The 26,979-nt window shown below is 43.6% G+C and overlaps 1 long non-coding RNA gene across 2 annotated transcripts; it reads left to right on the forward strand.

Moving 5' to 3' along the window:
- The first annotated feature begins 1,571 nt into the window (after positions 1 to 1,571).
- Positions 1,572 to 26,979, forward strand: LOC121138940. Of its 2 annotated transcripts, XR_005875805.1 has the most exons (4): positions 1,572 to 1,666; positions 3,426 to 3,572; positions 23,820 to 23,890; positions 26,274 to 26,979. It is a non-coding gene; the product is annotated as an uncharacterized LOC121138940 (long non-coding RNA). The 2 variants fall into 2 exon arrangements; XR_005875804.1 differs by lacking the exon at positions 3,426 to 3,572.

The following is a 26,979-nucleotide window of genomic DNA, read 5'->3' on the forward strand; positions in this document are numbered from 1 at the left end:
GGTGGTCCTTTTCTTCCAGCGTCGCTGGGTCCTGGGGAGGGGAGAGGCTGGGCTGAGAAAACTGCCAATAGAATTCTTATGCTAAAGGAACAAATTGCTTATGGCTAGAGTAAAGGAGAAGTGTTGAGCCATGTGACCTAAATGAGAAACAGAGAGGAAGTGCAGGCACCCTGCTTCCGGCCTGTTCCCTCCACTGGAAATACTTCAAGGAGGCATCTAACAGCAGAGAAATGGGATGGACAAGGGTGGACTCTAAATCTAGACATAACTGCTTGCCAAATGAATATTCTCAAAGGTACCCCTGAGATCAGGGTCCAGGTCAGATTCTCTACACGGTGCAGAGAGTATCCCGATTCATCTGTGGACTCCTGGAGAGCCAGCATGCTGTGGGAGAGTGGGGTTGAGTTTTGGAGTCAGATAGACCTGGGTTCAAATCCTGTCTGTGATTCTTCCTAGCTGTGAGGCATTAGGCAGTTACTTTGAATGTCTCTCAGCCTCACTGTCTACTTTATAAAATGATGATACTGAGATCTATCTCACCGGGTTATTGTGACAATTAATATGAGGACACAGTGTCAGGCAGGGTATCTGACACATACATGGCAGTCATTACTATTCTTAGGGACACTTTTTAAGAGACTACTTGTGGATGATTCACTTGCTACCTGTATTGATTGCACAATTTTTTGCCTCTCTCTTGTTTCTGTGGACTGTGACTGGGAGCTTGGGAAGTGGCCATTGAACCCTGATAGCTGACAAACCGAGGGGTCATTTGCTTTCTCAGGTTTTAGTAGACCAGCTCTGTGTATGCCAGCTCAGGGCAGGGGTAAGTTCCCACCATCTGTTAAGTCTGAGCTGTAATGCATGGACACCTTTGGATGCCTTTCTGAACAGAAGCAAGAAATTGGTTTTCTAAGAAGAGATTATGTAAAATAGGGAATCATCTAGAATCTTTTCCTTCCGTTCAGCTGAGTTCATACCCTCATATTTCTCTGTGTCAATTCTTAGAGTAGAAACAATACTTGATTCTTCTTGTGGTGTTAGTAGTTGGTGTTTACTGGGAGATGACCGAGTGACTTTGTATGCGCTGTTAGTAATCTTTGAATCATACAAGGTAAATTTCAGTTTCCCAGCACTGCTTACGGAAACTGAGACACAGACCTATTACATAAATTTTCTCAAAGCTGTAGAATAGTATCAAGAAGATCCAGGATTAGAACACAAGAATATTGTATCCTAAGTCACTCTTTTCCTGTTAAACTGGGATTTTGCCAGTGCTGGCTAATGCGTGCAAGCTCTTCAGGCTCACACAACGTCAGATAATCTATTCCTTCTAACTTTACATTAAAATCCAAACCAAAATGGCTCCATTATCGGTGTTGAAGTCTGTTTAACTGAATGTGTCTGCCCCCCCCCACCAAACTGGGGCCACCTGGTTGTTATAGTAAAATAGTTCACCTAAAAGGTATGTCTCCAAATGCTTCCCCTTTAAATTTCTGTGTGACTTTGCCACCACCAGAAGCATCACAGGCATTGTGATTATGCTGTGCCTATACCCAGAAGCTCCTGTGTGCTTATTACCACCCTTCCCCTTCCTGCCTGCTTCCTCACTCCCCTTCCAATGGCTCGTGTAAACCAGTTTCCTCTACCGTAAAGAACACCACAGGTAAGCAGCTTGTAAGATGAGAGGGCTATTTCGGCCCATGGTTTTGGAGGGTTCAGGCATGACCAATTGGCCCTGTGACAAGGCAGCTCATGGCAGGGGAGCACATGGAAGAACCACACTGCTCACTTCACGGCTGGATGAGGAGAGAAGGGGGAGGGAGCAAGGTTCCACAGTCCCGGGGAGGACAGGTCTCCCATGATGGAAACCCTCCAGTCAGGCTGCGTATCTGAAAGTTTCCATCGCCTTCCAAAGGCATCACACTCAGAACCAAGCCTCTTTTGGATCTTTTGGGGATAGTCCAGATCTACGCAGGCCGAGCTGAGCTTTAGTTAGAAAACTTATCCCACTAAATTCAGCTCCATGTGAGAAAAGATTCTGAAAATAATACAGACTTCCAGAAATGGTAGGCATGGCAAAGTGGGGTTGAGGGAAATAACTCACGGACATGCTTGTTTCACACAAATGAGCAGTGAGGTTCAACCAAGGGAAGGTTGAAGGGTCTCATTCGCTCCCCTGTTGCCCATTTCTTGCCCTAGAGCCCTAGGGACATAGTAACAAAGGCACTCTAAATTTCCTCTGGAAAAGTTAACCAATGAGACTATCTAGAGACAGTTATGTTTTTAAAGACTAGAACAAATGGACTACTTTCAGTATTTGTTATAAAAAATAACAGAAAACTAAAATATTAGAAGAGTGTGGGGCTGAGAAAAAGATTTGAAGAACAGATTCAGTAGAAGTAGCTTAGAAATGAGCATACATATTCAAGAATGCATTTTCATGCATGAAACAAATGCAAGGTAGAAGGAATGCTCAATGAATTGTTTTGAACTGATGGATTAACTGCATGGGAAAAATGAAGATAGGTCTTCACCTCCCATTATTTCTTAAATTAATTCTAGATGAAGCGATTTGTTACCAAAAACAAGGGAAGATATGTGTGGAAAGTTTATGAGCTGAAAAGCAGTGGGTTCATTTGGGAGGAAAATGTTGGTAGGTGTTTCTGCGTTAAAGGATGAAAACATGCAACCCATTTAAGCTTGGGGAAGAGCCAATAAGATGAGTGCTATTAAAATTCTCTGTGCACTGCAAAGCCGATAATTAAAAAGCACTTCAAGCCATATGTATAAGAGCATAATCTTTTTGGTGGTCCCAACCCGATGTCTTGTTGAGGCAGTTTTTATTTAGTTTGCCAGAGCTTTTTTGTTTTTTTTTTTTACAAAGACATGACTAGTGATTTATTTTCTGCCATGTTTTTATGGCAAGTAGATCTATAACTTTTTTTGAGAATGAAAGTAGCATCCATATAAAATATATTAATTCTTTTGCTGTTGCTTCCACTGTCAAAATGAAACCACACTGTGTTTCCTGTCCCCCACACTCCCATTGTTTAAAAATTAGGATCAAATATTATATGAAATAGAATCTCTCACTTTGGGGCTAGGGATGTGGTTCATTACACTAACATTTTCTTCCTACAGGTTCCCATGAGATTGTCGTTGTCCCATTTCAGCAAAAGTAATTTTCCCTACGGTTGATAATATAGGATAATTTACACCTGTCAGGGTTAGTTTTCAATTATTTAGGGTCGGAATTGGAAGGAGGTGTTCAAACTTGGGCATCTCTTTCAAATAAGCTTAGGTTTAGATGGGATAGATATACTTAGGGTAGGATATAAGTAGATTATAATTTGCTTATCGTCTTCTATGTATATATGCTGTATATGTTTGAGTTTTGTATCAAGTCTAAATCTTCTCTTTAGACTAAAAGGGGAGTTATAGGGAAGAGCTTATATACCCAAGATATGGTACATGGGACAGAAGAAAAATAAAAGGAAAAAGAGATAGTAAATCTATCTCTTGGATGCTGACCACGTTTCAGAGAGCTTCCCAGCTTCCCAATTTTTCGTGTAAGTTACTTCTCTCTATCTGAATAAATATCCTACTACCTTTTCCCGGCATTCTTAGTGCGAGTCTCTATCTGAATAAATATCCTACTACCTTTTCCCGGCATTCTTAGTGTGAGTCTCTATCTGAATAAATATCCTACTACCTTTTCCCGGCATTCTTAGTGCGAGTGTCTATCTGAATAAATATCCTACTACCTTTTCCCGGCATTCTTAGTGCGAGTCTCTATCTGAATAAATATCCTACTACCTTTTCCCGGCATTCTTAGTGCGAGTCTCTATCTGAATAAATATCCTACTACCTTTTCCCGGCATTCTTAGTGTGAGTCTCTATCTGAATTAATATCCTACTACCTTTTCCCGGCATTCTTAGTGTGAGTCTCTATCTGAATAAATATCCTACTACCTTTTCCCGGCATTCTTAGTGTGAGTCTCTATCTGAATTAATATCCTACTACCTTTTCCCGGCATTCTTAGTGCGAGTCTCTATCTGAATTAATATCCTACTACCTTTTCCCGGCATTCTTAGTGCGAGTCTCTATCTGAATAAATATCCTACTACCTTTTCCCGGCATTCTTAGTGCGAGTCTCTATCTGAATAAATATCCTACTACCTTTTCCCGGCATTCTTAGTGTGAGTCTCTATCTGAATAAATATCCTACTACCTTTTCCAGGCATTCTTAGTGTGAGTCTCTATCTGAATAAATATCCTACTACCTTTTCCCGGCATTCTTAGTGTGAGTCTCTATCTGAATAAATATCCTACTACCTTTTCCCGGCATTCTTAGTGCGAGTCTCTATCTGAATAAATATCCTACTACCTTTTCCCGGCATTCTTAGTGTGAGTCGTTGTCCACCCACACAATATATTTTGATGATGTTTTCCCCCTTCCCCAACTCCTTCCAGATCCTCTCCACTTCCTCACTTACCCACCTTCATGTTTTTTTCTCTTTCTCTCTCCTCTCAAAAATAGCAACAACTATAAAGCCAGAACAGACTTACCTGTGACTTTTGATAGTGGGTTACAACATCATTAATCTTGTAAGGAGCCACTGAATTTCTAATTAAACACTAGCTTGGTGAATAATTATTTGTTTGTGGTTCAAATGCATAGCTAAGTTTGGAAAGTGTATTTGTATTCATTTTCTTCTGTCAGGAATGACATAGTCTCCCAACTTCAGGAATTAAACAAGATCATCTCACTGTTGTGTGATTAATTACACTCAGCTTTAATAAATGATAATTGATCTTGTCACACAAGCTTGATATCTTTTTAAAACCAGCACATCACAGAAGAGACAGACAGGAAAATATACCAGAGAACTCTTGTGAGTTATTTAATTAGATAAAGTAATAGTTTGAAGAATCTTCAGGTGACCCACCTTGGGGACAATAGGAACACTAGATTACTGCACAGGGGAAGACCCAGGATTTAGTGACATTTTCTCTCCACCAGTCTAGACATCATTACTATTCTTATAAGACATGGACACAAAGCCTCCCCAGCCTGTTGACGAACGCTTCTTTCCTATGAAGGTATCTGGAGTAGAACCCAACAATTGCTACAACCCTACCAGCAGAGAACAGACAATATCTTGGCTTTGGGCAGAATGAGCCTATCTGCACTACCCTCTTAGATAATGACTCATGTTGCTTGTTCATCATGAGCTTGTAGTACTCATCATATTTATCTTTGTAATGACTTTCCACCAATGTACTTGCAAATTGTCCTTTTGGACTCAAGGGTAAAACTCTAGGGGCTAAGGAGATAGTATATTAGTTAATAAGCTTGCCATGTAAGCATGAGAACCCAAGTTTAACCCCCAGAACCTACATCAAAAACCCTGAGCATGGTGCTGGGGAGGTAGAGGCAGGTGGGTCCCTGGAACTCACTGACCAACAAGCCTAGGCTACTCAGTGAGTTCCAGGCCAATGTGAAAAACTAGGTGAAAGGGTTATGAGAAACCACACCCAAAGTTGACCTCTGGTCTCTTATGCACATGCACACATCATGTGCACTCAGATGAACATGTGTGTGCATGTGTTCTCAAAACATGAAATATGTCCAATACTCATGCTCATGACCTTTTATAATATTAACACCCTTCACTCTGAACCCAGATCTGAACTCAGAACCCATTTGGGTGTTAGAAACAATGAATAGGCTTAGTGCTTCAGCTCTGCAATACAATTTTTGTAACAGAAAGGGTGTGTCAGAACTCAGGGGCTAGAACCTAAGGCACTAAGATGGTCCGGGCTTTTATCCCTGACATAAGTGGTGCCCGTGCCTCATCCTATTGGTGGGAGCTCAACTTTACAGTTTGACATGATTGGCTAATCCTTGCAAAGGGGGATGGGAAGATTCAGAAAAAAATGCTTAAAAAACAAAATGAAACAAAACAAAACAAAAAACCCCCAGTTTCTCACACTGGTACAATGCTCCAGTCTGAGAAACTATCATCTCTCAGAGTTGAGTCACAGCTACAAGCCTTCCTTATGCTTTATTCATTCTCATTACATTTTATTTTTTAATTCATTAACATAAAGTATAAACAGATGTACGATTAGGATTAGAAGACTAGTGTGATGGCCAGTGTTGGAACTTGATAACATTAGTGTCCCAAAGTTGTAGAGAAATGGAAAGTTAGTTGCCAGAAAAGCACAATGGGCTTTTATTATTTAAAATAGTCACCAACTGATGGTAAGGTCCCACTGCTGAAGACAACACTTACATATGTCATTGAAAATGGAGAAATTGAGCTGGTGCCTAACTAGAGCCTTCACCCCTACAGAGTAGTGTTGCAGAATATTAGTTTAAGATGTGTTGCATTTGTTTATGCTGTGGAATATTTAATGATGCAAAGTTGTGTTGTATTCTTTTATGTTGCATTTGTTTAATTCTGTGAAGCTGTGTTACTGTGCCTCTCTAAGACACCAGATTGGTCTAACAAAAGAACTGAATGGCTAATAGCTAGGCAGGAGAGGAATAGGTGGGGCTGCCAGGCAGAGAGAATAAATAGGAAGATAAACGTAGGCTCCAGAAGAAGAGGGAGGAGTGAAGGATGAGGAGGATGCCAGGGACCAGTCACCCAGCCATCTAGCTACATAGTCAACTATGGAGTAAAAAATAAAGGAAGCTATATAGAATAGAGACAGGTAAAAATCCAGAGGCAAAACAGGACTGACACATATATGAACTCACAGACCATGGCGACATGCACAGGACCTGCGCAGGTTCAAGCCTGGTGGGGTCCTGGGGCTGAGAGGGGGACGTGAACAGGAGCCTCTACCTCTAACCAAGAAGCTATCCCCAACTGACAATTGCTTACAAAGGAAAAATTGGTTTTCTCCAAAGCAGTCTCAGTGGGTATATAAACCATGTGTAAGAGTAGGTTCCATGCTGAGCAGTAGGTGGCCAACAGAAAACAAACAATAGTAATTTTGTAGAATTGTTTTTACTCTCATATTGGTTTGTTTGGACATGTTTTTAAAAAAACCTTGCTGGTCTTTTGTTTGTATATTATAGTTTCCAGTTTTCCGTCTTTATGGGTTGTGTGTGTGTGTGTGTATATGTATGTTTCTTGTGTTTTGTTTTCTTAAATTTCTGATTTGTTTGGTTTTCCTATGTTTGCTTTCTAAAGAGAGAGAGAGAGAAGGGGTGGGGTAGGATGTGGGGAAGTGGGGAGGATCTGGGAGGAAAAGATCATCAGAATAGATTTATGTGAAGATCGCCCATGGAAGGCCTCATGCTTCCTGGGGAGCAGAAAGGGCATGGGATGGGGGGTTAGTGGGGGGCAGGGGAGGAGAGGAGGGAGAGGGAACTTCGATTGACATGTAAAACAAGCTTGATTATAATTTAAATAAAAATAGAGAAAGAAAAATATATTTTATGAAAATTTAATTTTAATAAAAACAACACAAGCCACCCTTTTTCTAATAATTTAAACTTGAATTGGTGAATAAAATCTCACATGGAAATTGTTATTGCCTGCAGCCCCAGTGATTCAGCTTGGGCCTGCTTCTCCATACTCCTTCCAGACGGGTTTAGGGTTAGGAGAGGGATAATGAGACTAGGGACTGTGATGTGTCAGTATCCATTTCCCTCTTTTGCAACTAATAAAGGGTAGGGAATGGGTGGGGGAGACACTGGTTGATACTCGTCTGTCTTGGTTAGGACAGACTTGACAGAGCAAAGTTCACAAATTAGTGAAGTTGGCCAAGCAGATCTGATGCTGCAACGAAGACCCTGCAATATCTGCAGCTGCATGCACCTTGCCACCTTTTCAAAGGGTTCTGTGGCTCACTGGATTCAGCTAAGCATTGCTGACTTACACACTCAAGTATAAGAAGTTACTGTAGATCACAAAGCTGGGCCCAAAGGCATCCTCCTAATGTACCGTCCTGCAGGTTTCTCAAGCACCTTGTCCTGCAGTGGGGAAGGGCTCTCTTATGTGCCAGTGGCTTGGTGTCATTTGGAGGGATTGTGTCTGCAGATTGCTTCCTAAGAACGCAGGCTTCCTCCTCCTAGCCCAAATCTGTCATGAGATTCACGTTCTCAGCCACAGGAGGATGAGCAGCCGAGTAACCTGGCCTCAGAACATCTAACGCCACCTATCTGACCTTCCACTCACCAGGACCATAGCCTACCTTCCTCACCCGATTGTCGGTAGAACAAGAAAAGGAATGGCAGTTCTCCCTACTCAGGAGGACTGTCCAGGGAGCAGCATTAGGAGAGTGGCCTTTGATGCAGGGAACACAGTCCATGCCAGCATCTGTGGCCTGAATGAGAGCTCTCAGCCGTAAGGTGATCCCCCTCCTTGGAGGAAGGGGAGCAAAGGCACAGGAAAGACCAGAAGTTCCATCAACATCTCCAAGAGAGGAGAGAGCAGGCACAAGGTCCCTGTCCTCTTCCCGTGTCAGCTGGACACAGGGTAGAGTGTCTGGGAAGAGGGACCTCTATTGAGAAAATACTTCTGTCCCAGTTGTCCTGGAGGCAAGCCTGTGACACATTCTCTTGACTAATGATTAATGTGGGAGGACACAGCTCACTGAAGGAGGTGCCACCCTGGGCAGGTGGTTCCAGGTAGCATAAGAAAGCAGGCTAAGTAATCCATGGAGGACAAGCCAGCGAGCAGCGGTCCTCCATGGCCTCTGCTTTGGTTTCTGCCTCCAGGCTCCTTCCTTCCTTGACTTCCCTCAGTGCTTATGACCTGAAGCTGAAATAAACCCTTTCCTTCCCGAGTGGCTTTTGGTCATGGTGTTTATCACAGCAATAGAAACCCTTCATCTTCCTGTTGGGACTGTATGACAATAGATGCCCATTTTCCCCTTAACCTTGCTTTTGGAACACAATGCTATCCTTTGAGGTTTTCCCCATGGAGGCTGTTTCATTTCTGATTTACTGTAAGGATTGATGATTGGGGGAATAAAGCCTTAAAAGGAAATGATGGTGGGCCTTTGAATGGAGAAAGATCTCAGGACTGGCAACTCTGATGGACAGCCTGCAAGTGAATCCACCAAGCAAATCCAGTAAGGCTGCCCTGTGCTGACCATGCAACTTCAGTAATTAGACACACTGAAAAGCCAGATGGGTACCTGCAGTTTAGGGAGAGCACGCTTCCTCCACCAGAGTGAAGGTGAGCTGTTCCCACACAAAGCAAAACAAAACAGGAGAGGGAGGTGTGCAGGCATTCGACAATAGTGACTCCTTGGCTTGTGCAAACCGGGTTTCTTTTCTGAAGCGGGGTTGGCGAGAGAAACCAAACTTTCCCCAGTGTGAGAGTGCTTTTCTCCCTTTTTGTGTTTTACATTGGGACACACTATGACAAGACAAAACAACAACAAAAATGTGAATGGATTTGGGGCTCAGGCAAAGTCAGGCTTGGGAGCTGTTTGTGGGGACGGCAGCAGCTCCCAGCCCGTGATACTCTGGACGCCGAGGGCCTGGTGCAGAGGGATCGGCACCCACAACGGCCAGTCTTACTGAGTCACACTGGATTTGCAAGCTCCACACACAACGCTAAATCCAGAGGGATACTTTTTCCTTTATGTGGCCAGCAAAACTAGGTCAAGGTTTAAAGTAGGAATTAGGAGATCAGATCTTACACAAATCCCTCCTGATCTGTATTGATTTTCCCAGAGAATCAGATCATCCAAAGGCCGGCTGATTCACTGGTGGTTGTATGGAAGTGCCAGATGTTGTTATTATGATAGAAGATTGTATGGAAGTGCCAGGTGTTGTTATTGTGATGGAAGATTGCCAAAGGGAAGCCTGATGGACGTTCTCAGTGTTGGCATTCCGCTGCATGGGGGTTTGCGGCAAAAGTCAGGCATTTAAGGGGTAAGAGTCACAGCCTGGGAGACACTGCAATCCTGCCCCTTCCTCCAGCATTTCTAGCCATCTATGTCACGTGGACAGATTACCTTTGAAATGAATATGATGTCATCTGTTATGTTTTGGGGCTCAGTGGGAATAGTTAGGCTGTTATATCTAGACAGGAAGATCTACACAGAACAGAGTTTTGGATGAGGTCCTTCCACTGAAATCTGGAAAGATGCCTACAGACAGTGCTACTTAGCATCTGAGTGGTGCAGTTATAGGCAATAGCAAATCTTCTTAGAGCCAGTTGGTACTGGTTAGGTCTTGTCTGTCTGTCTGTCTGCCTATCTATCTATCTGTATTTATATAGACACACATATGTGTGTATATATACATATGTATGTATGAAAATTACAAAACTCTCTCTCTTGTGTGTGTGTATGTGTGCATTGTGTGTATGTGTGTATTGCCCACATGCACTTAGAGTTCTATAGGTTCCATGGCACACGTGTGGTAATTGATTCTCTCCTTTATGAATGAGAATCCCTGGGAAAAAAGCTGGGTCTGCAAAGGTTGATTGATTAGGACTTCATTGATGTGGAAAGGTTGGAATGTCTTGGGCCTAGACTTAACGACAATTTGTCTTCAGTGATGTTTACACCCTGCATAGCTATCTCTCACCCACCTCCTCCCTAACCCCTCCCCACAAGCAGATTAAAAATACTTTATTAATGGAATCCAAGTTTCCCTTAATGAAAGGGCTAAGAATGTTGGCAGATAACATTTAAGTCCTAAAACACAGTCATTACAGCAAACGGTTGACTTCCCACTGAGACCGAATGAAGGAGAGAAGGAATAAGATAAACAGTCTAAGGGGGCTTCATGTTTAAGGCTTGGATGCGGATGAGTGGGAGACAAGAAAGACTGGGAAGGGTGGGAAACTGTGAGGAGGCCAACAATGACACTGAAGATGAACAGCCCAATACTGTCAAGACGATTCATGCCAAATATTTAGGGCTGACGAAAACAAGCCTGCTGGGTTTGGCGATAAGGGAATTGTCATAGTGGGCAGATTTGGATTCAAATGGGAGATAGAGACAGGAAGTGACATCTTTGAAGAACTCTGATCATGGAGGGTAGAGCTCAGGTAGTTGCTTTACATTTTTTTTATTAATTTACTTTTTACATTCCAAGCCCAGTTTCCCCTCCCTCTCCTCCCCCACTCCCACCCCAATCTCCCATCTGCTACTTGGAGAGCATAAGGCCTCCCCTAGGAAGTCTACTAAGTCTGAACCATCATCTCGTTGAGGCAGGACCAAGGCACCTCTCCACCCCCACACCTGTGTCTAGGTTGAGCAAGGGATCTCTTCATAGAGAATGGACTCCACTAAGTCAGTTTGTGCATTAGTGTCAGATCTTGGACCCACTGCCAGTAGCCTCCTATGTTGTCCCAGTCACACCATTGTCACCTATATTAAGGGAGTCTAGTTCAGTCTTATGCAGGTTCCCCATTTGTCAGACCCGAGTCAGTGATCTCTCACTAGCTCAGGTCAGCTGATTCTGTGGGTTTCCCCATCATGGTCTTGACTCCTTTGTTCATATTATCGCTCCTCCCTCACCTCGATTGTACTCCAGTTGTGCATTTCTGCATCTGTTTCCATCTGTTTCTGGAAGAAGTTTCTAGCTTCTCTGGGGTTGTGGATTGTAACTGGGTATGTTTTACTTTATGTCTGGTATATACTTGTGAATGAATAATACTATGTTTGTCTTTCTGGTTTTGGGTTACCTCACCCAGGATGTTTTTTTCTAGTTCTGTCAATTTGCCTGCAAATTTTAGGATGTCATTGTTTCTTACCTCTGAGTAGTACTCCATTGTGTAAATGTACCACATTTGTCTATTTTTCAGTTGAGAGGCTTCTAGGTTGTTTCCAAGATCTGACTATTAGGAATAATTCTGCCATGAACATAGCTGACCAAATGTCCTTGTGGTGTGAATGTGCCTCCTTTGGGTACATGCCCAACAGTGGTATTATAGGGTCTTGAGGTGGTTGATTCTAACTTTCTGAGAAATAGTCATACTGATTTCCACATTGGCTGTACAAGTTTGCACTCCCATCACCAATGGAGGAGTGTTCCCCTTTTTCTGCATAGGTAGGTTGCTTTTAAGATGGAAGCCCTGTTTGGGTGACTAGAAGGAAAGGAGGAAGAGAGGAAATTGAGAGATGACCTATAGCGAAGATTGGGGACTCTTCCTTCCTATTGTCAGATCTTTCCTATTGTCAGAGATCTGAGTCAGGCTAGATCAGCAGTAGCAGGGCTGGGGAAACTACACATCAGTCCTTTATAGGGTTAAGGATCTCCAGAGGATCTGGGGTCTTTAGATTGAGTTCTCCATCAGATATGGGAACTCATTTACCTGAACTGGAGTGGAAGGTAGGGAACAGGTCAGGAGGTCAAAGTAGAGTTTGCAGAAGCACAAAGTTGAGGATGGGCTACAGACAGAAGTAAATCCTGTTTGAGTCCCATGTTAGCTTGGAGGTCTTGGGTTGCCTCCTGTCCTGGTTCTAACACTAGAACCTCTAGGTGAGCACGCGGTGGCAGCTTTTGGACATGAGATAGACAGATTGGAATCCATTGTCTGCCTTACAAAGTATCATCTTGCCTTTGGAAGCTTGAGGCCCATAAAGCAGATGAGGTGGAGCCCAGGGTGACTTTAAGAAAATTGAACTCCGTTAGGAATGGCACCAATGGCCTTGTACTCACCTTCAGCAAAGAGGGGACTTTTTGCAGCCCAGGGAGACTATTACAGAAAGCTGCAACTAGTCAAAATGCAGAGAACAACTGATTGTGGGGTACATCTACAAGACAGCCCCTCCTCCTAAGGCTCAGGGGACCTCATAGCAGAGGGATTAAAGTGTAAGAACCAGAGGATTGGAGTCCACTGTGAGGTGTGTCTCCTAGCTATGACAAGGAAGCCACACCCATGAAATCTCACCAAAACGCTGCCTAGCAAGGTCTGAACAGTGACACCAGTTGACATGCCAACATGAATTTGAGGGGGGTGATATGAGGGGTTGGAGGAGGGGGAAACAATGTAAATACAGTACATATATATGAAATTTTAAAAATTACAGAAAAAACCAAACCAAAACAATAACAAAACCTACAACAGATCAGGACAGAGCCCAAATAATGAGATACATTGGCAACATTAAAAAATACTAATAGATTTAATATACCAATTAAAATAATCAAGTTTCAAATTGCAAAAGGAAACAATTGAATTTAAGGGGTAACCAAAGAATATATGCGTGAAGCTTTGCTTTCTTTCTCCGGTTTCTTCTCTCTCTTTTTTTTGGATTTTTTTGGGGGGGGCAGGGGATCTTGATACAGGGTTTATTTGCTTGTCCTGGAACTCCCTCTGTAGAGCAGGCTGGTCTTGAACTCACAGAGATCTGCTTGCCTGGGTGCTGGGGTTAAAGGTGTGCGCCACCACCGCCTGGCTTCTTTTCTTTTTTCTTTTTTCTTTTGGTTTTTAGGAGACAGGGTTTCTCTGTATTGTTTTGGAGGCTATTGGTCCAGCCCAGCCTCGAACTCACAGAGATCCGCCTGCCTCTGCCTCCCAAGTGCTGGGATTAAAGGCGTGCGCCACCACCGCCCGGCTTTTTCTTCTTTCTTAATTGCCTGCTCCCTCCCTCTTTTCTTTTCTCTGTCCACATCTGTGTGCTGTGCTAAGTCAGTCATCTATGCTGTATGAATTACTCCTCCTAAGAGGCATGTTTTGTTGTAAAAGCTCATTATTTTTGTTCTGGTGTTGATTAAAGTGCAGAAAACTTCTGGGAACATTAGAAGCCTGCCTCCTGTTCTTAGAGTACGCCGTGTCCTTCTGGGAGTCTCGGGTTTTCTTTCACCTTGGACAATGCACCTCCGGCAGCACAAGATGTACTGTATGGGGCTGGAATGTACTGGTGGTGAGGACAGTGACTGCTGACTTCATAGACTTGCGGGGGAAGGGATGTGGGTCCTATCGGCATCCGGTTTCTCTAGCTAGGAGTGTGTCTAATTGGAGAATGACTGTTTAGACGGAGTCTGTTCAATTTCCACAGTAGCTTTCTCTTATGGGATCCTCCCTAAGTATTGGGAGTAGATGAGAAGGTGTCTCCAAACCACACCCTATGATCAGCTTTCTCTTCTGTAGCCTTTGTTTGTAAATAAAGTTTTATTGGCTTGAAGCTGTGCTTATTTGTTTATGTGTGGTCTGTGTCTACTTTTATGGTGCAATAGGTTGAAGTAGTTGCTACAAGAGACTGGCTCATAAAGCCTCAAACTTTACTGTCTAGTTTCAAGTGTTAGCACTGCCTTGAGGTCAGGCTGTAGTGGGCTGCCACGTGTATCCATATAGGACAAGCGCTGTACCTGACGGTATGGAGCTTTGCCGTGCTGGTCCTGGCACTGAACCTGAACACTGGGCAGACTGAACTTGTTTACAGATGAAATGGTAGGTGTGTGGGATACATCTCATATTCATTTATTCTGGTGTGTGTGTGTGTGTGTGTGTGTGTGTGTGTGTGATGTACATGTGCCAGAGGTTGCCTGGGTATCTTCTTGAGTTGCTCTCCACCTTAATTTTCAAGACAGGGTCTCTCGCTGAAGTTGGAGCTTATCAATTGGGTGGGACTAGCTGACTAGCAAGGCCCAGAGATTCCCCTTTCTCTACTTCTCCAGTTCTGGTATTACATGCATGAACTGCCATGTTTGCCTTTTTATGTGGGTGTTGGGGACTTGAAGCCAGGTCCTCATACTTGTGTGACAAGCACTTAACCTATGAACCAACTTCCCAGCCTCATTTTTAATTTAATTTATTTTTATGGTAATTTTTTATTTAACTTTTTACACATGTTACTCTCAGTTCCCTCTCCCTCCCCTCCTTCCTGGCTCCCCAATCCTCCCAACTCCCACCCCACTCCATCCCCCCTACACTTCCCAGGGAGGGTAAGGGCTTCCATGAGGGATTTTCAGAGTCTGTCATATCATCCCAGGCAGGGCCTAGGTCCTCCCCCATGTTTCCAGGCTATGAGAGCATCCCTCCATGTGGAATGGGCTCCCAGAGTCTATTTGTATGCCAGGAAAAAATACTGCTCTACTCTCCAAGGTCCCACAGATTGCCAAGGCTTCTTACCCAGCCCCATTTTTAAAAGCTTATTTACTTTATTTTTATGATTTAGTTTTCCCTCTCTCCTCTCTTTCCAGTCCTCCCCATTCCTGATGCCATGCTTACCCCATCTCCTCCTCAGTTTCTCTTCAGAAAAGGGTAGACATCCCATGAGTATCAACCAGCCATGGCATATCAAGTTGCAGTGAGACTAGGTACATCCTCTCCGATTAAAGCTGGATGAGGCAACCCAGTAGAAGCAAAGGGTTCCAAAAGCAGGCAGGAGAATCAGAGACAGCCCCTGCTCCCACTATTGAGAGTCCCACAAGAAGACCAGGCCACGCAACTGTAACATGTGCAGAGGGCCCAGTCAGTCCCATGCAGGGTCCCTTGTTGTCAGTTCAGGCTCCGTGAGGCTCTGTGAGCCCGGGTCAGTTGATTCTGTGGGTTTTCCTGTGCTGTCCTTGACCCCTCTGGCTCCTACAATCCTTCCTCCCCCTCTTCTGCAGAATTCCCTGAGCTCCAGCTAATGTTTGACCAGCCCCATTTATTATTATTATTGTTTGTTGTTGTTGTTTTAAACTAGGCTTTTACTTTAGCTTGGGTCAGCCTTAGATTCCTGGGTTCAAGTGATCTTCCTGTCTCAGCCTTTTAAGTAGCTGAGGCTACAGACATGAGCCATTCTGTGCTGAGCTCTGGGGTTTAATTTAAAACACTCAGACAAATAAAAAGAAAGCACAGGGACTGTTGGGGGAAAACAGTGATGGTATACCGGAGGCTGATGACTGTTGAGTGTGATGATGTGTATTGGTTTTATATATATGAAGTCTATCTTTACATATGTTTGAAGATTTTTACAATAGAAAGGCAAAACCAAACAATGAAAACATCTTGAGTCAGTGATAAAGGATAAGCTCAAAGGCCAGACATGTTGGCACATGCCTCTAATCCCACTCAGGAGGCTTGAGGTGGATCTCTGTGAGTTCAGGGCCAGCCTGGTCTACAGAGTGACTTCTAGGGCAGCCAGGGCTACACAGAGATACTCTGTCTCAAACAAAGTTCAGGATGAGATTGAGGGGGAGTAACCTTGATGCTCCTGTGGCAGACACTGCGGGAGGAAGGTAGTGGTTAGAGAACTCCAGACCACTGTATTCTTTAAAGGCTTGTTTGGCTGATGGTCTGTGCAGGATTATTGAAAGGGAGAAAAGTTGTGGGTTGTGAAGTTAGATATGATTGCCTAGTGTCTTGGGATGGTGCTGAGGTCTGAGTCCCCTGGACCTCAGAACAGAAACAGCATCTCTGTTTTATTTGGATTTCCTCTCCCTGATCAGCCTGATTACTGAGGACCTACAATCAGTACTGCCACAGTAATATGATCGTGGGGATACTCTGCAGTGTGTGAATTAGTGCTTGGATTTGGACAATGCTCTTTGCATTAAAATGAACTAATTTTTCCACATCATTTTCTTTCATACAGTGTCTTTTAAATAATTGTTCATTTTTTGAAATTAAAAGGTAATATTCCTTCCTCCAACCCCTCCCATGTATCCCATTGCTGTCTTCCAAATCCACGGCCTGTTTCTTTACTTGTCCACACAATGTTTTTAAATCCAAGTCTAATTAGACATAAACTACTTACTTCAGTCCTTAAATGGCTACCATTCTAATTTCTCCCCTTGGTAATTGATGCCATTTCCACAGTTCATGGTCTTAAGTCACATACAAGTTACTCATGTCAGTGACGATGATTTTATATTTCCTAGTTTGATGAGACTGCACATCCTCATTGAAAGTGGACTTGTCTACTTTAATGTTAGAGTCCAATTTGCAATACAGGAAAAAAAGATTTGAATGAGCACCATGGTTCATAACAACAATGCCGGAAGCAGATTATTTCCGGTCCCAGATGTTCACCTTCTACTAGGCTATGGTTGCTGTGGTAGGAGATGTGTACAGGTTCTCACTAGTGTTGGAACTCCCTTCTTCCTTCCATTATTCTTTCTGTCCTTGAATTGTGCTCAGTGAATGCTTATTGTGAATAATAAGGGCAGTAGGTGTTGAGAAATCAAATAAAGCCGACTCTGCTCTTGGAGGACAGAACACAGTGAGCGAGACGGTGAAGACTAGTGGGAAGCAACTTTCGGCTGCTGAAGAGTAGCACAGAGAGTTATCTAAACAGGCATGAAGGAAATGGCTTAGCAGTTAGAGTATATACTTCCTAGGCACCTTGATAAGCAAGCGCTCTATACCATGACCTCATTAAGACACATCACAAGCTTGCAGGGTGTACAACTTAGATTGCCCAGGAACTTGTGAGTTATTTAGATGGTGACTGGCAGAGTGAGGATTTAAATCAGGTCAGAGCCATCCTATCCAATGTATTGTGGGCGTTCAGAGCAGAAGGAACTTAAGGACAACGGTGGAGAGATACAGTTGTAGAATGGCAATTAACTCTTCATTCTCATGCGAGACTGAGCTCCCATGAGAACTGAAAACCGTTCTTCTCAGTTTGAAGATTTCCAGGCACACAGTGCTAGTGATTCAACATCCACTTTGATCTGTTAGAGCCATGATCTAGGGTTATCAGACAAGGCTAAAAAATGGATAGAAAAATTAGAATATGTTTTGTTCTGCTCAGGCTCCCAGCCCATGGGAAATCACTGTTCACACTCAGGGCGAGACCTCCCCAGACAGTTAATACTCCCTAGAAATGCACTCACAAGCCGGGCGTTGGTGGCACATGCCTTTAATCCCAGCACTCGGGAGGCAGAGGCAGGCGGATCTCTGTGAGTTCGAGACCAGCCTGGACTACCAAGAGAGTTCCAGGACAGCCTCCAAAGCCACAGAGAAACCCTGTCTCGAAAAACCAAAAAAAAAAAAAAAAAAAAAAAAAAAAAAAAAGAAATGCACTCACAAACACATCTGGAGGTGTGCCAGATCAGTCTCCTGGGTGATTCTAAGTGCTGTCTGGCTGACAACCAACTTGGCATTAGCCATTATAGTTAAGTATTACAGTTATATACAGTTACAATACAGTTATATTGACATTAGCCATTATAGTTAAGCATTATATTTACATATAGTTACATTATAGCTATATTGACATTTAGCATTATAGTGTTCCATACTGAGTAGACTTACATGACTCCATTGCAGGGAAAGTAGAATCTAAGAAATCTAAATCTAAGAATGCAGAACCTAATAAACATGGGCTATTTATCACCTATCAGCAGAGAAAATAGTAGAAAAACAACTTGGTACTATCGTAAGTGTTCCTGTTGAAGACTTAGAAGGTGAATAAGATACATTAATTTATTTTGTTCCAATATTTCAAAAGTCCAGAAAGAGAGCAGATGCTGTTAGCAGAGGAGCATTTAGGAGTGAGGATGACCTCTCAGCTGCCTGAAGATGAGATCTGCTGAAGCAAGTGAGAGGATGACTTCCCAGACTGGTTGCTAAGCAACCTTAACTGATGAGATGACAGGTCTCAGAGCACTGGATATCAGTAAAATGAGCCAAACAAATGAACACAACAAATAGATATTTTCAAACATCATTGCGGCTATATGATTCTGTTTGCATAAAGAAGATGCCAGACATACCTAACCAGGGTTGTTAGGAGTCACGATGGCCACCTTGGGTGTGGGAGTAATGGAGAGGGAAGCAGAGAACTTTGTAGGTGGTTATGATTCCTCAAACCTGGTGCTGGTGTCACAAGTGGGTTTTGTCTTCAAAAATTCACCAGGATTTATACTTATGCTTTTTTTGCACATTTTAAAATAAAACATTGAAATACTAGCATGATGCCAGTGTGAGGCTGGATAGGAGAAAAGAGTAAGAATATATAGCCTTTAGTGGACCAAAGTCGATACAATAGTTCAATATATTGTTTAAATAAGGGGAGAAGACAATTATCTAACCAGAAGTTAGGGCAGGTCCTTAGAGGGCATCCTTAGCTAAAATTAATGTGGGGCACCTTTAAATTTTAATATAAAATGGAAACTTTAGAAATACTAAAAAGACACTTGTATTTGATTATGTAATACCACCACAAAAACTGACAGGCAAATGAGTGCCTGGGGAAAGTTATTTCTGAAATTTCTTAAAAAATGTAAATAACAAAGTGTTCAGGTTTATTTCCATAATATTGTGGATAGTATAATATAAATAGAGTAACAAATAACTTGTAGTTTGTAATTGTAGATAAGTCTTTGACTACAATCACACAGGCATATGCACACACACACAAGCACACACAGATAAGTCTTTGATTACAATCACACACACACACACACACACCACCACCACCAGATTTACTTGGAAGAAATAGTGATCTACCTTTCTTTTTGATTATTTATGATCCTTAAGAATTCACAAATGTGGGTACAACTTAGCTCCTAGAATTGTTGCTCCCATCTCTGTAAAAAGTGGCTCTGCTGTCTTAGAGGAAGAGAAGATGTGTGAATTTTTAATTTGTAGGTGAGATATATAATATCAAAATGTGCATCTGTTTTGGAAAGATACCTTTATTTTGTTGGAGGTTGCCACCTGAAGTGACCCAGCATGGCTAAGACTCCACTGAACCTACCTCCAAGTGAATCCGAGTGTCTCTCTCCCACGCAGCAGTGAGAGGCATGCCCTGCCCTAGCCAGAGAACCACGTTGTGGCTGATTTGCTTGTGTATGCTTAAGAGATAGAATAGAGACACCATAGTAACAAGCTTAACTGTATGACAGCAGGCAGATATTGCTTGTCGTTCCGTCACCCTGGAGAGCATGTCACCCTGCCCCCCAGCATTGGCTCTCGCTGCTTCTGCTTCCAGCTGTCCACAGACACTTCCTCGGAGGGACCCACAGGATACACGGGTAGCTATGCTTGCCTCTTTGGTCTTAGGCTTCTCGGTTGAGTTGATGAGCCTCTGAGGTAGCTGTAAACACTAAACTGCCACCACAGGCAAGAAGGAGGAGCCCTAGAGGCAGGGCAGAACCAGGTGAGATGTAGGAATGACTTACAGGTTTTGCCCAAGACAAGGACAGGGCTCTTTTGTGGACAGCTGTTAAATTCTGACACTGGTGTTTCTTTCTCCCCCTCTCTCTCTTTTTTTAAAGACAGGGTCTTGCTATGTAGTCAGAGGTTTTGAGCTTGCAGTCTTCCTGCTTTGGCTTCCCAAATGCTGGAATTCCAGGTGTGCTACCTCACTTGGCTCTGACGCTAGTTTTGAGGGAGGGCATATAGGAAGATAAATAGATAGATAGATAGATAGGTAAGTGTATATATATATTTGTAATAGTACACTCTGGCTTGAACAAAAATCCCACACTACAAAGTCTTACCCATAGAAATCCCTCCCCTCAAATATGAGCACATTTCAGTAAGAGACAGCAGGACTAAAAATACCCGGGTGACATCTGGAGAGTGGTGATCCTTTGGGATTTGTCTCATTTGACTAGATTCCAGAATGAGCCTGGATTTAGTTCCCCAGATGTGAGTCCTCAAATACAGCAGCCTCAGGTTTTGTTTATTTAGGAAACTTCCTTCCAGGTTTATAAATCCCAGCAGGCCACATAAGTTATGCCATTTTTACATTGATAGGAACTGTCATAAAGACTTGTGTATAAGCTATGCAACTGACATACAAAATGGTTTCCATTTCATTATTTATATTGCAAAATCATTTGAGATTTTGTGTATGAACTATTAGTTTTGTGTGCTTCTGAATGCCATTTCACTGATAAATTATGGGATGTGGGCATTTCATTCAGAACAAAGGAACATTATTAATTAGTTTTGGTGCTTTTTAAAATAACACACACAGGAACAGAAGGACCAATTAAAGAATATAATGAAAAAATGTGCCTCAATTCCCAAATTTGAGAAATTGAGGAAATTTGACTGTAATGGAGTCTTCACTTTGTACCAGGAGCTACACTATTCAAGTTTCCATTTCCCTCAATTATCAGTTTCTAATTACTTCTAGTCTATGTTTATGCAAATTAATTTTCAACAGTACCTTGAAATTTAAGTATGGTCCCCCAGAGACTGAAATCAAAGTCAAGCAAAATTCTACCAACCCTTCTGAAAACTGGCTAGTCATATGTATCATTTGCCGTCTGTACCCAGTAAGCACCATTCAAGAAAGAACATTTCTGTATGGCGTAGTAGCCATGTGTGGTGTTAATCTGTGCCAGGGACATGTTGGTTGCCACCACACTGTCCTCCATGGGACTGGTTGAGTACATATGTGGAGAAGAGAGAAGAAGTGTGGGAAAATAAGGGCAAGAGGCCGCTCAGTATTGAGAATCCATCCAGTTTTACTGGAGAGTAACGGCAATGACTAGATGCCCAGGGGAGCCCTTGGAAGAGAGTCTTATGTGTCACATTGAGGAAGTCACTTGGTCAGAAAGAGTCATTGTCAGCTTTTGACAATGGTGCAAGAATAGAGAGTCGGGTATGGAGGACTGTCTTAGTCATGCTCTATCGCTGGGAAGAGACACCATGACCAAGGCAACTCTTATAAAGAAGGCATTTAATTGGGGTTGTATTACAGTTTCATAGGGTTAATCCATTATCACCACGACAGGACACAGACAGACATGGAACAGCAGCTGAGTGCTCTACATCCTGATCCACAGGCAGCAGGCGGAGAGGCACTGGACCTGGAGTGGGCTTTTGAAACCATAAAGTCCACCCCCCACTGACACACCTCCTTCAACAAGGCCATACCTCTTGTTGTCAAGTTCTTTGCTATTTTTCTTTTTTAAAAATTTATTCTTTTCTCATATAATAGATCCTGACCACAGTTTTCCCTCTCTCCACTCCTCCCAGTCTCCTCTCCCTCCCCAGAGCCACTGTTTTCCTTTAAAAAAGACCGGGTCTCCCAGGGACATCAACTAAACATGGCATAACAAGGTACAAGAAGACTGGGCACAAACCCTAGCATCAAACCTGGACAAAGTGACCAGTGGAGGAAAAGGGTCCCAAGAGCAGACAAAAGAGTCAGAGACAACTCCTCACTGTTTAGGACCCACAAGAATACCAAGCTACACAATTATAACATATATGCAGAGGACCTAGCTCAGTCTCATACAGGCTTGTAATTGTCAATTCAGTCTCTGTGAGCTCCTATGAGCCCTGCTCAGTTGAGTCTTTGGGCCATGTTCTCCTAGTGTCCTTGACCCCTCTGGCTCCTACAAGCTTTTCTCCCCATTTGGAGAGTTCCCTGAGCTCTGCCTAATGTTTGGCTGTGAGTCTCTGCATCTGCTCCTGTCAGTTGCTGGAGCTTCTCTGGTGATGATTGGGTTAGGCACTGATCTATGAACAGAGCAGACTATTGTTAGGGATCTTTTCATTGATGTCTTCTTCCTCTTCTGCTTCTTTTTCTGCTTCTTTGCCAGTCATGTTTGGGTCTATCCCAGGTCTCTGGGCTATCCAGCCTCTGGTTCCTGGACATCCAGGCAGTGTCAGGAATGGGCTCTCTCACATGGTGTGTGTGGGTCTCAAGTTGGACCAGTTATTGGTTGACCATTCCCACAAGTTCTGCACCATTATCCCAGCACATCTTGCTTTCAGGACAAGTTGCAGGTCTAAGGTTTTGGGGTTGGGCTGGTGTCCTAGTCCTATCACTGGAACCCTGACCTGGTTACAGAAGATAAAGACCTCACCTCTTAATCCTTTCCAAACAGTATGTCAACTGAGGACCAACCATTCAAACAGAGAAGCCTATTGGAATCATTCTCATTCAAACCACCCCAAGGACAGAACTAATTTTTTTTACCTTGTGCTTAGTTAAAGCCCCTAAGAAAGGCTCCACAGTGTCAAGGGGTTGACTCTCTAATTCTGAGTAGTCTTTAACATAAATGAATGTATCTGTTAGTCTGTTCTTTTTATACATCAAGGGACTAAGTCCTCCACTTCAGTTTTTCCAGTCAAAAACATTTAAAGACATAGAGATAAGGATTGATTATTTTTCATTATTTCACCTTCTGATTGGCTGCTGAGAATCACAGAGATGAGATTTTTTTTTGAGATTCTAGTTTCTTTGACACTCATCTAGTGGTTTGGTGGAAGGAGAGAGATTCAGCCCCAAGCCGTCATTTCTCTTTCTCCATCATTACTGTAAGTTTGGAGTACCTCAGCACCGACAAAAGAAGTGTGTCTGGTCCTTGGTCTGTCAGATCTTTGATTTCATCTTTGCTCATGGTCATGGCTACTCATTTCTGTATTACATCTGATATACCCAATTGTATTATCTACTACTCGATTCCATTCAAAACGCCAAGATCAGCGTTTTAGTCTGTGAACTCATCTCCTATTTTTTTTTTTTTTTAGAAAATTCCCTCTAGTCTCCCCATTCCACTAGCGCATCAGATTGAGATGGCTAATTCACTGGCCTGGCTGCTCCTCTCTCCTCTCCCATGTCACACTTTCCTCTCTGGGCTTAGGTGCCATGACTTGTCACCGACACAGACTGGTTTATCCACAGCTGTCTTCTCTAACTGACCAGGGCGTGTGCTGATGGTCATGACCCTCTTCTAGGCACCTGCGCTCTGCCATTTTGCTCCTTGCTGTAGCCTGGGTGCTCAGAACATGATTGGCTCATGGTAGGCACTAGGAAATGTAAGCTGAATGGATGAATAAACAAATCAGGGAAATTTTAGTAATTTTCGCAGGAGTTAATGTATGCATTTGCAATGGAGAAGCTAGGCATATGTTTCTCTTCTTATTGTTTTTAGATAATTGTTTCCACTTTTCCTCATTTGTCCCCTTCCCTCCTACAGGAAGACGGGCCTCATCCCAAGGAGACTTCCTGTGTTTCCCTCCCGAGGAACTGATTACAGGGCAGCCCGAGGTCATGTTCTGTGCATGTTGTTCTGAATGTACAGGGGAATGAGTAAGGAAATGGGGACGTGATGAATGCCCCCTCTGAAGCCATCATATTGCCTTTGGGTTCCATCTCTGTAGGCATTGGAATGCTCATTAAGAACTTGGGAAAGAGGCTCAAAGGAAGGTAGAAACTGGCAGTGGGTACATTACTTTGGTTCTGTGGTACAGTTGCAGATGAAGATAAAATAGAAGAAATATAGAGAAAGGAGCAGAGAGGGGCCCTGGCAGAATCATGGGATGCGAATCCAGCATCGCTAGAGCACTCTGGTGTTATAAAAACACAATGTTAAAGGGATTGGCTTTGATTATGGGACAAACCAAGTCTGCTCATCCACAGCATGCTCACCTGCAGATAAGGCCGCTCTACTATAACACTTAGAATTTTAGATGTGCACATAAGCTTTAGGTAGCTTGTTGGGTTCAGCGTACTAAAATAAAAGCAAGGATTCTGATTGTCTTAGTTTGCTTTCTATTGCTATGATAAACACCATGACCAAAAGCAGCATGGGAAAAGATGGTTTATTTGACTTACACTTCCATGCTATAGTTTATCATTTGGGGAAGCCAAGGAAAGAACTCAAGGCAGGAATTTGCTGGAAGGACCTAAAGCCAAGACTGTGGAAGAGCATTGCTAACAGACATGCTCTGCACGCACGGCTTGCTCAGCCTGCTTTCTTCTACAACCAGGACCACCTGCCCAGGGGTGGTACCACCGCAGTGAGCTCGGACCTCCCACATCACTCATTAATGGAGAAAATGCCCTATAGATTTGCCTGCAGGCAATCTGATGTAGACGGTTTCCTCAGATGAGGTGCTCTTGTCCCAGATGACCCTAGCACGTGCAAGTTGACAAAAAGAAAAAAGAAAAAAAAAAACTAACCAGCATAGTTAGTGACTGCCTGTGCTAGGAAGGGTGCGGTTTGGGAGGGTAGAAAAGACCAGGGGTGACATGACACGACCTTTTCATCTAGCTCCAGGCACTCATTAGCTGCCCTGCCAACCCTGCATCCCCAGGCCTCTGACATTCTAACTCTTTTGGGCCTTCTTTAAAATGAAGATGATCCTGTGTCTGCGAGTCCCAGAAGGCAGACACAGTCAGCACATTTGATTCACCACGTATACAATCTCATCGTACTGGATTTTATTCTCAAAGTTTGCCATATGAGTAGAAACCACATATGGGCTTAGTATATGACGTTGGAGGACGTCCGCTCCATCAACTCTTCACGTCCAGTAAGGAAAGGGTTAAAAAGAGAGGCCTGGGATGGATGGTTTTCAAGCCATTCAGTTCTGCATTTCCATTGAGAACCCAGGTAAATCAGTGGCGATTGTTGCTTTTAATCGTTGTGGTTGATTAGGAGCTGCAGGTGAACGCAGCCATCTTAAAGGCCTGCCTTTGAACAAGTACGGCTGCTTTTGTTTGGGATGAATCTCAACAAAATGAGACCGGTGGGCATGATGACGCCTTTGGTAAGCCAGGCCTCACTAACGGCACTCGTTCAGGTATGGAGTTTTGGGAACATTTAGAGCCAGACTCAGAGGTGCCGCCCTCATAAGGAACACATGGCTGGCTCATTATCGGATCCCTAGGGAATGGTGCAAGAGTTAATTACGAGCTCCAGGAACCCTCTGTGAAGCTATCCTGTGGGCTTGGAGCTTTCAAAGAGCTTTAGATTAGTACACAGAGAGCAAGGAGTCTGTGAAGTAGTTTTTCTTTGAGGGGAAGGCTGAGGGGAGGCAGCTGTAAGCACCTAGAAGGACTTGTATCAGAAAGGACCTAACGTATGAAATGAGACCTACAGCATGCTAGTTCCCTTGCCCCCTACCCTGGCTAGTTTTTATGTCAGTTTGACCCAGACTATAGTTATCAGAGGGGAGAGAACCTAACCTGGAAAAAAAAAAGCCTCCATAGGATCTGTAGGCAAGCCTGTAGAGCATTTGCTTAGTGATTGATGTGGGAGGGCCCAGCCTATTGTGGGCGGTGGCCCTGGGCTTTAGAGGAAAGCAGGTTGAGCAAACAAGAAGGAAGCCAGGAAGCAGCAGCCCCCCATGGCCTCAGCCCCCCCCCATGGCCTCGACATCAGCCCCTGCCTCCAGTTCCTGCCCAGTTTGAGTTCCTGCCCTGGCTTCCCTCAGTGGCGTGTGAAGATTCATACTATCAGATAAACGCTTTTCTCCCCGACTTGCTTTTGGTCACGGTCCAATCAGAGCAGTAGTCACCCTTAACCTCTCTATGTAGACCCTCACCACCTCCCATCAGCACTGGGTACCAAACTCAGAGCCATTATTAAACTAGAATTCTAATGCCGGGCTAATTCTCAAGTGCTAAATTTTATTTTATTTTGTAGTGCTGGCGCCAGCTGAAGGTGCTGCCACGTGGGTGAGGTAGTCTACCACTGAGTCTCAAGACCCCAGTGCAGGAAAAACAAGAAGCTGACCACCTGCTCCATAGTAACTAATGCCACGTTGTGTAAAACACCAACAATCAAGGCTGCTTCTGGAAACAAGTCCAACTTGTTTCTCTGATGTGTTGTTTTTTGGACAGCTAGTTGCTGAAGTCAGGAAATTTTTGCTTTAAAATCCTGTAATCTGCTTGCCAGATGCTTACGGGTCAGTTCTCATGTGTTCTAGGAGTCTGATTGGCCAGCCTCCCTTAACCTAAGTCTGTGTGCGCCAAAGGCAGAAGAGAACTCTTACCTGTCCTGTCAAGGGAAGGACCTACTGTCAGCGCAGGCTTCCGGGCAGCTGTGCTTCCTTTTGAGGATGAGCTGGACCGGGGAGGTGGAGCTAGGAGAGGACTCTCACTGGGGGCTGCAGAAGGTGCCTCACGCAGTGGAGTGGACCGGGAAACCATGCGGACATGGCTCAGAGCTTGGGTTCTAGAGCGAGCTAGAACCGGGTCAGGGGCCAGGGCTGTTTTCCAGCTTCACCGCCTCTGGACAAGTAGCCTCATGAACCTTGTTCTTTATCCCATGAAATGGGAATAAAAACTCTGCCTCCTTCAGAGAAACAAATTAAGTCAGAGACTGTGCTGCCTCCCCTGGTAAGTGCCTG

This window comes from Mesocricetus auratus, unplaced genomic scaffold (assembly GCF_017639785.1).
Source record: "Mesocricetus auratus isolate SY011 unplaced genomic scaffold, BCM_Maur_2.0 Super-Scaffold_6730, whole genome shotgun sequence".
NCBI lineage: Eukaryota > Metazoa > Chordata > Mammalia > Rodentia > Cricetidae > Mesocricetus > Mesocricetus auratus.